Source organism: Urtica dioica, chromosome 8 (assembly GCF_054948205.1).
Source record: "Urtica dioica subsp. dioica isolate 48M chromosome 8, U.dioica_male_clone48M_v1_H2, whole genome shotgun sequence".
In the NCBI taxonomy this organism is placed as follows: domain Eukaryota; kingdom Viridiplantae; phylum Streptophyta; class Magnoliopsida; order Rosales; family Urticaceae; genus Urtica; species Urtica dioica.
Genome location: NC_142763.1, coordinates 6,343,454 through 6,358,395, shown reverse-complemented (window position 1 = coordinate 6,358,395; position 14,942 = coordinate 6,343,454). Strand labels below are relative to the sequence as shown.

Genomic DNA, 14,942 nt, shown 5'->3' with positions numbered 1-14,942 from the left:
AATGAGGAAGATGTTGAAGGGGTGCTTTTTGCTATGGGTCCGACTAAAGCCCCGAGGCCGGACGGATTTCACGCCCTCTTCTTCCAGAAAAAATTGGGACACAGTGGGATCGAATCTCACTTGAGAGTGTCTCGATATTTTGAACTCGGGAGCTGATGTGTCGAAATAGAATGAGACTCACATAGTCTTAATCCCGAAGGTGAAGAATCCCCGACATGTGTCAGAGTTTAGGGCTATTAGCCTCTGCAATGTGTCTCTAAAAATTGTTACGAAGGCTATTGCTAATCGAATTAAAGGAGTTCTTCCTCTTATCATCTCCGAGACCCAAAATGCTTTCGTTCCAGGTTGCCTCATCTCCGATAACTCAGCTATCGCATACAAGCTTCTTCACTCCACTAAGATGCGTATGAAGGGTAAACGGGGGTTCATGGCATTAAAGCTTGATATGAGCAAAGCCTAAGACCGCGTGGAATGAGGTTTCGTGATGGTTATGATGAAGCGTTTGGGTTTTGGGGCGAAACTAATTGATACGATGTTCCGATGCATATCAACCCCCGATGTTTTCGGTGGTCATCAATGGAAATGTGGGGGGCTGGATTTCTCCGACTCGCGGCCTTCGTCAAGGCTGCCCCTCTTCCCTCTACCTTTTCTTATTATGCGCGGAAGGTTTTTCGGCCCTTATCCGGGGTGAAGAACGGCTGGGGATTCTTAAGGGGTTCAAGTGTTGTTCGGCTGCTCCTTCAATGTCGCATATTTTATTTGCGGATGATAGCTTGCTAGTGTGCGAGGCTGATGAGACTAACGTCTGGGCTATCCGCTTTATCTTGTTCGTGTATGAGTCTGGCTTCGGGCAACGGGTCAACCTTGATAAGTCGGTGTTCTGTGTGTCTCGGAATATGACGGTGGAGGTAGTGGCAGGCTTGACTAGGTCGCTCGGAGTATCCAAAACGGCGGAGCTGGAGTCGTATCTGAGGCTGGCTGTCAATGTGGGGCGACAAAAGTTAGCGATGTTTAGAAAGATCAAGGAACGTATCCAGAAGCAACTTAGCTCTTGGCGTGCCAGAATTTTCTCCTCGGGGGGGGGGGGGGGGGGGGGGGGGGGTCGAGAAGTATTGGTTAAAGCGGTGGCGCAGGCAATCCCCACGTATACGATGAGTTTGTTCAAGCTCCCGTCAACTTTGCTCGGTGAGATTCAAAGTTTGATTACTCAATTCTGGTGGGGTGGGTCTGAAGATAAACGCAAAATTCATTGGAACTGATGGGACCTCTTAGCTAAGCCGAAGAGCGATGGAGGGCTTGGATTTAAAGACCTCGGTGACTTTAATCGGGCTTTGGTGGAGAGACAAGCATGGCGTCTTATCCACTATCCGAATTGCCTCATGAGCCGCATCTTTAAAACCAAGTACTTCCCACACGGCTCGGCTCTAGATCTTGAAAGCAAAGGGCACTTCTCCTTTCTGTGCAAAAGCTTCTGTTGGGGTATGGATCTTGTCAAGAAGGGGTTGCGGTGGCAAATCGGGATGGGTAGTATCTGGGCTTTCGGCGAGGCCTGGTTCCACAAAGCTGGCGCCTTTCGGCTTGTGTCTCCGGAGTCGCGCTATGGCAGATTTTGGCGAGTTCGGGACTTCTTGGACAGAGGCCGCTGGAACAGAGACCTCATGGAATCCCTCCTCGTTCCCTATGATGTACAGGTTGTGGTTAGCATACCGACCAACGACAACGGGGGCCCTGACTCTTTGGTGTGGCACTTTGAGGAGGGAGGTAGCTATTCGGTCCGGACCAGATATCGATTGGAGCGTCAAGAGGTTGGCTCGGGGGCTGCGTGTTCTTCAGATATCCTCCCAGGATGGTGGAAGAGGTTGTGGGGGCTGAATATCCCTGCCAAGATAAAGCACCTCATGTGGTGATGCAGGTTCGACCTTCTCCCAACGTACGGAAACCTTAGGCGGTGGGGCATGGAATGCCTTCCCTTCTGTGTTTTTTGCGGAGCGCTTCCAGAAGATGCCTCTCATGCGATATGGAGTTGTGAGCGGGCACAATCGATTTGGAAGGATCCTATGCTCCATCGATAGGTCAAGAAGACGGGTGAATTTCCCTTCGCGGAGCTGTGTCTGAGAGCCTATGAGGTCCTATCTACGGCTGAGCTGGGTCTCTTCTGTGGGATTGTTTAGGCGGCTTGGTCGGACCGCAATCTACGGCTCTTCGAGAATGTTTCCAAAGACCCAACGATTTGGGTTAGTGAAGTGTCGGTGTGGCTGGAGTGTTTTGGGAACGGTTCTCGCGCTATGTCGGGATCTGATCGGGCCGAAGCGGCAAGGCCCAGATTGTCCTAGACGGCCCCGGAGGGTGCTTCACTCAAGCTGAATATGTGGATGGGCATGGGACAGTTCTTCTCGTCGAGCGGCGCTGGGCGGTCTGGTCCGTGATAGTGTTGGTAAGGTGTTGGGGGTTTTCGGCCTGGTGGTCTCGGATGTGGACTCGGCTTTGACGACGGAGTACCTCGCGATTAGGGAGGGGCTCAATTTCTACCGGACTAATGCTTGGAAGGTGTCTGAGGTGGAGTCTGACAGCCAACAAGCTGTTCGGTTGATTGAGAAGCGTCACCTGCAAGGAGTTCAAGGTCTGGTTGTGCATGACATCTACGAGGCCCTCGCGACCGCTCCCGAGAGCTGCTAACTGTGTGGCTCGTCATTGTGCGGTCTTTTCTAAGTCCTGTTGGTGGATTGATGTTTGCCCTGCGTGGCTGGTTGATAATGTAACTTCGGACATTCAGTCTGCGTTTTAATGAAGATGCTTTCCCTAAAAAAAAAGAATTATGAAAAGTTTATTGATAATTTTGCGGCAAGAAGGGACGGATTTACTTGGGCGTTAGTGGGACCAATTGAGTGGGACACGCGCCTCCACTAAAAAAATTGGGAAAATAATTGAAAGAAAACTGATGTAAATTTAGATGTTCTACATTGTACGAAAATGATAAATTTCTTTGAACAGCTACATCAGCTCAAATGCAGTGTTATTTTTTAAAATCTCAAACTTTAATTAGATAAATTTAAAGAAAATTAAAGCATTCTATATAAGTATGTTCAAATTACTGCATGATTTTGAATCTTAATGCTCCAAAATTTAAAATTTTGTTGCGACTCTTGACTCAAATATGATTTAAAATCTAATTCACTTTAATTTGTCTTCATTTTATGCATCAAGCATACTTAAGTAGTTAAGTGATAAAAAAGATGAATTTGTTGCAATTATTCAATTCTCTAGTTTTTTTTTTTTAAAAAAATTATTTTATTTTATCAAGAACATAGCTCATAATACCCGCAATAAATTAATTAACTAAAGAGTAAAATTTACTCTTTTTAGTTAATTTAATTTACTACGGATTTAGTGGGCTATTTTGTTAATAAAATAAGATTTTGACTATTTTTTAAATGGAGAGTGGGCTATTGGACTATTGTGCCAATTGCCCCTAAAAAATGCCTCTCAAGATATATAGCTAATGGCCATATATTTTTATTAACAAAGCCAAAAAGACATTAATAGTTGTAAATATTCATTAATAATTGTAAATAGCTATCAGACTCCAATGCCATAAATGAAATGCTATAAACGTCCAATCAATTATACATCACCATAATGGCTATATACTTAAAATTTACAAAAAAGTTGGCTATATAGTAATCTCCAAATCTTAGTGGCGTAGTTACTCAATTATTAATTGAAAAAAATTTCTCTAGATCAGTCTAATCACATTTTCTAAGAACGGTTTAGGTTTCGTGGCACGTTCACAATCATTTTCATTTCGAAAATAATATATACTTGAGGCCAAACCATAAAATCAGGAGAGAAGGGTTATAATAACCTACCTCGAGAATAAGCGTCTAAGTTGCTCGTCTACGAGACGTTCGCTCGTCCTGTGAACCTGAACGTTCACTAAAACCGAGGCTCCAGACGTTCACTTACTCCGTGAACCCTCTAAACGACTTTCAGTCTTGAATCCTATCACGGTAAATCAAACCGATCCTGAATCAGAATCTTATGAGTAATCCACAATACTCAAACTTAAAGGTACGATTTAATAATCGTATAACCCAAAGACATTTCTAACTATAAAGTCCAAAATTCGCATTTCTTGAACGAGTCTAATTTCATTTCCATAATGAAATCTGAAAATAATTCTAGCGAAACAAGTATCATTCTTTTCTTTTCCAAATTCAAAACCGTCAATAACTTATCTCAAGTATCTCAAATCATTAATCACCAAAAACCAGAAACTCAAACCTACATCACACGGCCAAACAAACTCACGGCCAAGCAAGAAACAATCAAACTCGTCCAAACACCCGTAAAAAAACACGAACCCAACCACAATTCTAACCAATAATCCTCATAACAGTTTTCAGAATCACATATCACAGTCACAAATCAAAATCCCCAAATTTGATGAACAAACCCTAGATTTCGGCCAAAAATAATCAAGAGAAAATCCAAACAATAATCTTAATCCATGAATCCGAGTAACAACATCACAACCAAGCTTAAACAATCAATCAGAGTCGATCAATTTTACCCAAACAACCCGAAATCCAAAAAGCCCCAAAATCCACTTCAAACCCTAGAATTCACGAAATCAATCCTGGGTTTTGATTTCTTACCTAATTCTTTCGTGGATTTGGACTCTCCGGGGTGTGTTCTCTCTCTCCCGGTGGTTCTTTCTCGGCCGGCGGCCACGGCGAGCTCGCGGCGTTCTTCTCTCGGCCTCAGCGGGCGCGCGTTATCTCGGCTGGAACTGGTGGCCGAGCGCGAGCTGCTGAAGAAGAAGAAAGAAGAAGAAGATGAGGAAGAGGTTGGAGTGGTGAGGATCAGCCGGAGTTCTTCGTTGTGGTTGCGCGGTTTTGTTTTTTTGTTTTTTTGTCTTTGCAGGAACCGCTCGAGAGAAATGGAGAAGAGAAGAGGAAGTGAATCGAAGAAGAAGAAAAGAGAAGGAAGAGAAGAATGTAGAAAGTTCTTCCAATTTTGCAAATAAACCCCTCCTTGTTTCCATCTCTAGAAAACTGACCCCGAACTCAACGTTTTATTTCAAATAGACCCAGAAAAACATGACAACCACGTCCTTGTCACAAAATTTTGTGACTTCAACCGTAACCAATCGAACCTCTAATTAAAAGTTTCAAAACCAAGAAAATTCTCATTCGTTCTCAAATAACTCAAATATACTCAAGGTTTCTTGGAAATAATTCTCGTCCTTAAGAATTTATTTTCTTAAATTAAATTCCGGAATATCTCATCGGAAAATAATTTATCATTCACGACGAACTCGATAAATCCTTTATTTTATTCCGAGATTTCTCCTTACCTTAATATATTTCAAATCCAAAATACTGGAAATACTACTTAGAAAATTAATTTACATAATTTTCTCGTCCTTTGATTAACTTAATTTACAAAATTAATCTTAAAACTTCGAGTCGCTACAGTTCTCCCCTCCTTAGAGAAATTTCGTCCCGAAATTTAAGATCTAACTGCCCACATGGAATAAGTACGGATACTTTTTCCAGTTCCCAAGTCGCTTCTTCGCTTCCATGATGAGTCCACAAAACCTTCACCAACGGAATCTCACGGTTACGAAGACTCTTCATCTTTCTATTGACAACCTGTGTTGGAACTTCATCGTAAGTGACATTCTCTTGAATCGGTACATCTTCGAGTTGAACGATAGCTGTAGGATCGGGTTCACTCTTCCGAAGCATTGACACGTGAAAAACATCGTGCACAAACGCTAACTCTGGGGGTAGAGCAAGTCGATAAGCCACAAGACCTACTCGTGCAGTAATCTGGAAAGGTCCTACGTATCGAGGAGACAATTTCCCTTTCCTTCCAAAACGGGAAATACCTTTACGTGGAGATACCTTTAAGAGCACATAGTCTCCTACTTCAAATTCGAGTGGTCTTCGTCTTTTATCAGCATAGCTCTTTTGTCGACTTTGAGCTGTCTTCAGTCGCTGCTGAATGATCGCGATCTTCTCATTAGTTTCTTCAATAATCGTAGCTCCTGTCTGAACACGTTCTTCTGGTTCAATCCAACACACAGGAGACCTACACGGTCTTCCATACAGAGCTTCAAATGGGGCCATGCCTATGCTGGACTGAAAACTGTTGTTGTATGCAAACTCAGCAAACGAGAGATTCTCTCTCCATTTGTTACCAAAATCCAAAGCACACACTCTCAACATGTCTTCCAGGATTTGAATAACTCTCTCAGATTGCCCATCCGTCTGAGGATGAAAAGCAGTACTGAAGTTCAGTATCGTTCCCATGGCTTCCTGGAAACTTCTCCAGTAATGAGCAGTGAATCGTGTATCACGATCTGAAGTAATGCTCAGAGGAACACCGTGATATTTCACCACGTTTTCTAGATACACTTCAGCTAGTTTCCTCTTGGAGTACGTTACCTTGATGGGAATGAAATGTGCAGACTTTGTGAGTCGATCCACGATTACCCAAATCGTATCAAAACCTTCCTGTGACTTCGGTAGGTTTGTGAGAAAATCCATGGTTATCTCTTCCATTTCCATTCTGGTATGGGCAACGGTTGCAACATTCCTCCTGGCTTCTGTCGCTCAGCTTTTACTTTGAGACAATTCTGACAACTCCTGACATAGTCGAGAACGTCTCTCTTCATGTTGCGCCACCAGAATTGTTTCTTCAGATTCTGATACATCTTATTGGCTCCAGGATGAATGGCGTAACAAGACTTATGAGTTTCTTCCTTAATCGCTTTCTTGATCTCGTCTACTTGTGGAACAACTAAACGATTCTTGAAATACAAGCTTCCATCCCCTCGAACATTCCAATGCTCTAGCGTCTCACCATTCTGCAATCTTGTCAGAACACCTAGAAGATGTTTATCTTGCTGCTGATTCTCTTTAACTTGCTGGACCAGGTACGGTGGATCTACCAGATTATAAATCACCACTGAATCACGACTCTCGAAGAGCTTAAGATCGTAATCCCCAATTACCATTTCTCTTTTCCAATCCAGCAATGCTAGCGCTGCTAGAACACCTGCACCTTTCCTACTCAGTGCATCAGCTACAACGTTAGCCTTGCCCGGATGATACTCGAGAGTGAAATCGTAATCCTCCATGTACTCAATCCATCGACGTTGTCTCAAGTTCAGATCTCGCTGAGTGAAGAGATATTTCAAACTTTTATGATCAGAAAAGATTTGAAATCTTACACCGTAAAGGTAGCATCTCCATATCTTCAACACAAAGATGATGGCTGCTAACTCCAGATCATGAGTTGGGTAGTTCTTCTCATGAAGCTTCAGTTGACGAGAACCATAAGCAACTACGCGTCCATTTTGCATCAAAACGCACCCCAGACCTTCTTTAGAAGCATCTGAGTAGACTTCATACGACTCGCCCATCTTCGGGATAGTGAGAATTGGTGCACTAGTTAAACAAACTTTCAGCCTTTGGAAAGCATTCTCACACTGATGATCCCACTCAAACCGAACATTCTTCTTTGTGAGGCGGGTCATTGGTGCGGCTATCCGTGAGAAATCTTTCACAAACTTTCTGTAGTATCCAGCCAAACCCAGAAAACTTCGAATCTCTCCAACGTTCTTTGGTGGCTCCCATCTTAGGACTGCTTCTATCTTAGAAGGGTCTACAGATATTCCATCTTCAGTTATTACATGCCCAAGAAACTTGACTTCGGTTAACCAAAAATCACACTTCTCTTTCTTGGCATATAACTGATGCTCCCGAAGAGTCCGCAAAACGACTCTAAGATGTTGCTCATGCTCTTGCGCATCCTTCGAGTAAATCAGAATATCATCATTGAAGACAATGACGAACTGATCCAGGAATGGTCGAAAAACTCGGTTCATCATGTCCATAAAAGCTGCAGGAGCGTTCGTCAATCCAAAAGGCATTACCAGGAACTCAAAATGACCATAACGAGTCCTGAAAGCCGTCTTAGGAATATCCTCTTCACGAACCTTCAGTTGATGATACCCAGATCTCAGATCTATCTTCGAAAAGAATCGAGATCCTCCCAGTTGGTCAAACAATTCATCAATCCTGGGTAATGGGTACTTATTCTTTATCGTTACTGCATTCAGCTTTCTGTAGTCAATACATAATCTCGGACTTCCATCGTGTTTCTTAGCGAACAACACAGGTGCTCCCCATGGTGACGTACTATTTCGAATGTACCCTTTACTCGCCAACTCATCAAGTTGCTTTCGTAATTCTTGTAGCTCTGCAGGTGCCATTCTGTATGGAGGAATAGAGATTTGAGTTGTACCAGGAATAAGTTCAATGCAGAACTCTAATTCTCGATCAGGTGGTAAGCTACACAATTCCTCTGGAAAAACATCTGGAAATTCATCCACAACAGGAATAGCTAACTCTTCCTGAGCATCCTTTACACCTTCTTCTAACGAGGCAATGAGTGCATAGCACGATAAATTCTTCCGTCCTCCAACAGATGCCTTCAGAATATGATTCCCTGTTTCCTGACCTTCACCATTTCGATATAGGACAGTCTTCCTAGACCCCGTGTGTAGCGTTACTCTTCGCTTATGGCAATCTAGTTGGACTCTATACTTTGACAATCAATCCATGCCAAGTATGACGTCATACTGAGTCATAGGCAACACGATTAAATTCACATCTAGTTGCTCACCATTTCCATGGGTTACGTGACTGCGACAACTAAGGTTCGCTCTGGCCTCCCCTATGGGTGTATGCAGAAATAAAGGTCTCTCTAACGAATTCGTTTCTAATCCCAAGATATTAAGGAAATCTTCCGAAATAAACGAATGTGTGGCACCAGTGTCAAACAACACCTTAGCCCAAGATGTTGAGATGAGAATCATACCGTCCATGGCAGAGTGACTGCTTCCCGCCTTTGAAGTTTCTCCGATCACCACATTAGCTTGCCCCTGAGCTCGTCCTTTTCCTCCTCCAAAAGAACCTCTCTGGCCTCCAGGTCTAGCTTGATTATGCATCGGGGATTGTATACTTCCCGAAGACTGTGGTCGTGGTTGAGGGAAGTATTGAGGCACAGTTCCCTGAGACTGTGGAAGCTTGGTGGTCGATACTGTGGCTGAGGCACAAACGGCCGATAGCTTGGCTGACCATAACTTGTCGGCCTATAACTCAGTGGAACGTAAGTTTGCGGAGGTTGTTGTCCTTGATTCCTTGGACAATCTCGCCTGAGATGACCAGGTTCTCCACATGTGTAACACGTCAAGCCGTATGGACTAGAGCTGCTGCTACCAGACGACCTGTTCCCAGACATTCGAGTACCACTTCCTCCAACTTGACTTACGCCTGAAGCACCGCTAAACTGCCCCCGTCCAGCTCCTGAACGACGAACATTTCTGGTTGGTCCTCCAGAAGATTCATCTTTCTCAGCTCGCTCCTTTTGATACGCCAGGCTGTCTTGTTCGACACGTAAAGCTGCTGACACGAGTCTTGCATACTCGCGGATCTCCAAAGCAACTATTTGCCTTCGAACAGAAGCTTTCAGACCATCTTCAAACCTTATGCACCTCATGTGCTCGGTTTCCACAATCGAAGGAGCAAAGCGAGCTAGATCACTAAACTTCGCTTCATACTGAAACACTGTCATGCTTCCTTGAGTGAGTCCGATGAATTCTCTAACCTTTTCATCTCGGAAGCTCTGTGGGAAAAACTGTCTGTAAAACAGCTCTTCAAACTCTTCCCACGTCATGGCATCTACGTCATGTGTCCTCTTCAGTTGCCTCCACCACACGCCAGCACGATCTTCGAGCTTAGTAGCTGCAAACTCTACGCGATACTCCAGTGGAGTTCTGATCGTATCCAACTGCATTATAAGGTTCTGAAACCAATGGTCTGCCACTTTTGGATCAGCATCACCTTTAAATGCAAAGATCTGAAGTCGCTGAAACTCTCTCAGATCTTGAGGGAACAGCTGGCACTTTATTCCGTGCACGTGCGGCCATCCCCTGAAAGGCGCGATACATCACAGCAGCCACATCTTCAGGAGGTTCAGGGGGTGGCACGGGTCCTTGTAATGGTGGAACATTAGGTGGTCTCGCACCTGGCGGCCTACCACGTCGTGCCATTCTGAAAGTAAATCAATGGACCATGAGTGTAAAGCAAACCGAGTATGCATTCCCTAGAGATTCCATAACCTAGACGCTCTGATACCAAACCTGTCACGTCCCGAGAACCGAGACGTGAACTAAGCGAAGATAAGCGATATTAAACATACTTTATTAAACACTAAACGAGTGACTAAATATCCCACAGTGCATACTCAGTCATTCACTTTACAGATCCAAAGATAAACAAAACAGAATGCAGAAAAAAAACAAACTTTGATAAACCAAAAGCTTATATACAGACCTGCTAGATAACGAAACTAAAAACTTCAAAAACTTGACGACGTAAAACTCCGAGGTCGTCCTAACCCATCTTCTCGTTTCCTGATTATAAGAAAAATTTGAGGAAATAGGGGTGAGCCTCAGGCTCAGTAGGTGCTATAGTAATGGTTTGAGTAAAAGATTTTCGAAAATAATACTTAGCTTTATAATAATACTACTCTTGTCACGTGTAAATCACCATACACGTACAAGTATACCTTGCAGAAATATAAATTGCAGAAATGTAAATGACAGAAATTTAAATGACGGGATGCTGATGCTAGAAATGTAAATGCAAGAGATGCAATTGAATTTAAATGTGCATCTACGCCCATTTAAGCGTATACTATTTCCTGAGCCCCTGTCAACATAACCCGTGACAGTCCTCTGATCAGAATGGTGCACTCTCCACACCCTTATATATATACCATTGCACTATCCGCTTCATATATATACGTTCCCGGCTCTATCAGGATATACAAAACATTTTATTTTGCAAATACGGGATATATGTATAATATCGAAAATATTCTCAACTTCATGATCAGATATCCTGAGATGAAGTTCCGCCACATTTTCTAAGAACGGTTTAGGTTTCGTGGCACGTTCACAATCATTTTCATTTCGAAAATAATATATACTTGAGGCCAAACCATAAAATTAGGAGAGAAGGGTTATAATAACCTACCTCGAGAATAAGCGTCTAAGTTGCTCGTCTACGAGACGTTCGCTCGTCCTGTGAACCTGAACGTTCACTAAAACCGAGGCTCCAGACGTTCACTTACTCCGTGAACCCTCTAAACGACTTTCAGTCTTGAATCCTATCACGGTAAATCAAACCGATCCTGAATCAGAATCTTATGAGTAATCCACAATACTCAAACTTAAAGGTACGATTTAATAATCGTATAACCCAAAGACATTTCTAACTATAAAGTCCAAAATTCGCATTTCTTGAACGAGTCTAATTTCATTTCCATAATGAAATCTGAAAATAATTCTAGCGAAACAAGTATCATTCTTTTCTTTTCCAAATTCAAAACCGTCAATAACTTATCTCAAGTATCTCAAATCATTAATCACCAAAAACCAGAAACTCAAACCTACATCACACGGCCAAACAAACTCACGGCCAAGCAAGAAACAATCAAACTCGTCCAAACACCCGTAAAAAACACGAACCCAACCACAATTCAAACCAATAATCCTCATAACAGTTTTCAGAATCACATATCACAGTCACAAATCAAAATCCCCAAATTTGATGAACAAACCCTAGATTTCGGCCAAAAATAATCAAGAGAAAATCCAAACAATAATCTTAATCCATGAATCCGAGTAACAACATCACAACCAAGCTTAAACAATCAATCAGAGTCGATCAATTTTATCCAAACAACCCGAAATCCAAAAAGCCCCAAAATCCACTTCAAACCCTAGAATTCACGAAATCAATCCTGGGTTTTGATTTCTTACCCAATTCTTTCGTGGATTTGGACTCTCCGGGGTGTGTTCTCTCTCTCCCGGTGGTTCTTTCTCGGCCGGCGGCCACGGCGAGCTCGCGGCGTTCTTCTCTCGGCCTCAGCGGGCGCGCGCTGTCTCGGCTGGAACTGGTGGCCGAGCGCGAGGTGCTGAAGAAGAAGAAAGAAGAAGAAGATGAGGAAGAGGTTGGAGTGGTGAGGATCGGCCGGAGTTCTTCGTTGTGGTTGCGTGGTTTTGTTTTTTTTTTTTTTTTTCTTTGCAGGAACCGCTCGAGAGAAATGGAGAAGAGAAGAGGAAGTGAATCGAAGAAGAAGAAAAGAGAAGGAAGAGAAGAATGTAGAAAGTTCTTCCAATTTTGCAAATAAACCCCTCCTTGTTTCCATCTCTAGAAAACTGACCCCGAACTCAACGTTTTATTTCAAATAGACCCAGAAAAACATGACAACCACGTCCTTGTCACAAAATTTTGTGACTTCAACCGTAACCAATCGAACCTCTAATTAAAAGCTTCAAAACCAAGAAAATTCTCATTCGTTCTCAAATAACTCAAATATACTCAAGGTTTCTCGGAAATAATTCTCGTCCTTAAGAATTTATTTTCTTAAATTAAATTCCGGAATATCTCATCGGAAAATAATTTATCATTCACGACGAACTCGATAAATCCTTTATTTTATTCCGAGATTTCTCCTTACCTTAATATATTTCAAATCCAAAATACTGGAAATACTACTTAGAAAATTAATTTACATAATTTTCTCGTCCTTTGATTAACTTAATTTACAAAATTAATCTTAAAACTTCGAGTCGCTACAGGCTTTGGCAAAGTAAATCCATGGCAGATTTACTTAGATAGAGAACTTATAGAGCATCCCATCCTAATTAATTTCCAACACTTGAACTATCTTTTCCCAGTTTTTTTTCTTAGCTCAATGGTTTTCTATTTTATTTATAATCTAGTAGTTCATTCAGAATTATATTCACCCACTGAGTTGCTAAAATAAGGTTCAGAACTTGATAAATCCCAGTATGCTTTGAACAAAACACATATAATATAACATCAATCATGATACACATTTAACTAGAGCAAATAAATTACATCAGCTAAAATGCAGTGTTATTTTTATTCCAAACTTTAATTAGATAATTATAAAAAAAATTATTAAAGCATTCTATATAAGTATGTTCAAATTAAAGCATGATTTTGAATCTTAATGCTCCAAAATTTGAAATGTTGTTAAGACTCTTAACTCAAATATGATTTAAAATCTAATTCACTTTAATTTTTTCTTCATTTTATGCATCAAGCATACTTAAGTAGTTAAGTGGTAAAAAAAAAGATGAATTTGTCGCAATTAGCTAAGTCTCTAGTCTCTCTTTTTTTTTTTTTTTTTTAAAAATCTAATCAAAATTTTAATTTATTACAAACATAGCTCATCAGCTCGCAATAAATTAATTAACTAAAGAGAAAAATTTACTCTTTTTAGTTAATTTAAATTACTCTTTATTTATTTAATTTACTACGGATTTGGTGGACTATCTTCTTAATAAAAGAAATTTTTTACTATTTTTTAAATGGAGAGTGGGATATTGGACAATTGTACTAATTGCCACTAAAAAAATGGCTCTCAAGATATATAGCTATATGAAAACTCGTGTTTTTTCATCTAGCCAACTTTTGGTAAATTTTAAGTAAATAGTCACGAAATTTTATTAATAAAGCCAAAAAGATATTAATAGTTGTAAATATTCATTAATAATTATATATAACTACCAGACTCCAATGACATAAATGGAATGCTATAAACATCCAATCAAGTCTACATAAGCTATATACTTAAAATTTACAAAAAGTTGACTACTTAGCAAATCTCCAAACTTTAGTGGCTTAGTTACTCAATTAATTGAAAAAAATCTCTAGACCACTCTAATCTTGTATTTTAAAAGTAAGCCTTATAAATATAATAAAAATTCTATACGCCTATTTTACCTTTCGTTAATTATGAGTAAATAGTCATGTTTTTTTTTATTAATATAGTCAAATTTATGTAGATACTCGAATTTGCATAATACCAAAGGGGTGTATATAGTCTAATTATTTGCATGATGACACATCCAATGATCATTTACAAAAAATTGGTTATTTAGAAATTTACAAAATTTTATTGACTCGATTACTTAGAAATTTGTTTTTTCTTTTGCCGGTAAAACACTATGATGAATATTAATGATTGTATCTCATGGCAACTTCCTTTTTTTTTTTTTTTTCTATAAGTAGAACATTGTAACTAACGATATCAATACCCAGAGAAAAAAAGAAAAGAAAAGAAAGATACATCTCTCTCAAAGTCTCAATTAATAGTCATGATGAAATCTTCTTAAGCAGTTTTAGTCCTCTTTTCTCTTCTCTTAGTAAGTCTTACTCTTCCTTATGCATTTACCAAGAACACCTTAACAAACTTATAAACAAGTGTAATAATTGATAAATATTATATTGTTTTTGCTATATCTCTTTCTTTCGTACACAGTCATACATAGAATGATATTATTCTATAATAAATATTTTATTTATTATCTCTTTTGTATTGGTGTAGTTAATTGCTAGCAGCATAGAATCAAGGAAAGTTGAAGCAGGAGAGTATTGGCGCGCTGTGACGAAAGATCAGTCGATGCCAAAGGCGATTCAAGGCCTTGTTTTGGCCGCCAATAGAGGCCTCGATTCGAAGCCGTTCGATCAAAAAGACAAGTGTCGCGAATCCGGTGGTCATCATGATCTCATCCGAAGCGATGAATTCACTGACGAATTCGAGCCGACACCAAACGCCACAGCTTATCCCAATGACGAGTCTAACAACAAGTTATCATCATCTTCCAAGGACTTTGAGCCAACCCCAAATGTTTCTGCTTACAACGAGTGAAGATATAAACATGAGTAGTTCTGCTTAATGCTATGTACTCCTGTGTGTGGTTTTGCTTGATGTATCAAATTCTTGTGATGAATAATAATTAGTTGTGGTATGTGTCATTTTCTATA

General features: G+C 40.6%; 1 long non-coding RNA gene across 1 annotated transcript; it reads left to right on the top strand.

Annotated features, from left to right (window-relative positions):
- The first annotated feature begins 14,226 nt into the window (after positions 1 to 14,226).
- On the top strand, positions 14,227 to 14,942 carry LOC149387641 (uncharacterized). The gene is made up of 2 exons (XR_016300553.1): positions 14,227 to 14,320; positions 14,503 to 14,942. It is a non-coding gene; the product is annotated as an uncharacterized LOC149387641 (long non-coding RNA).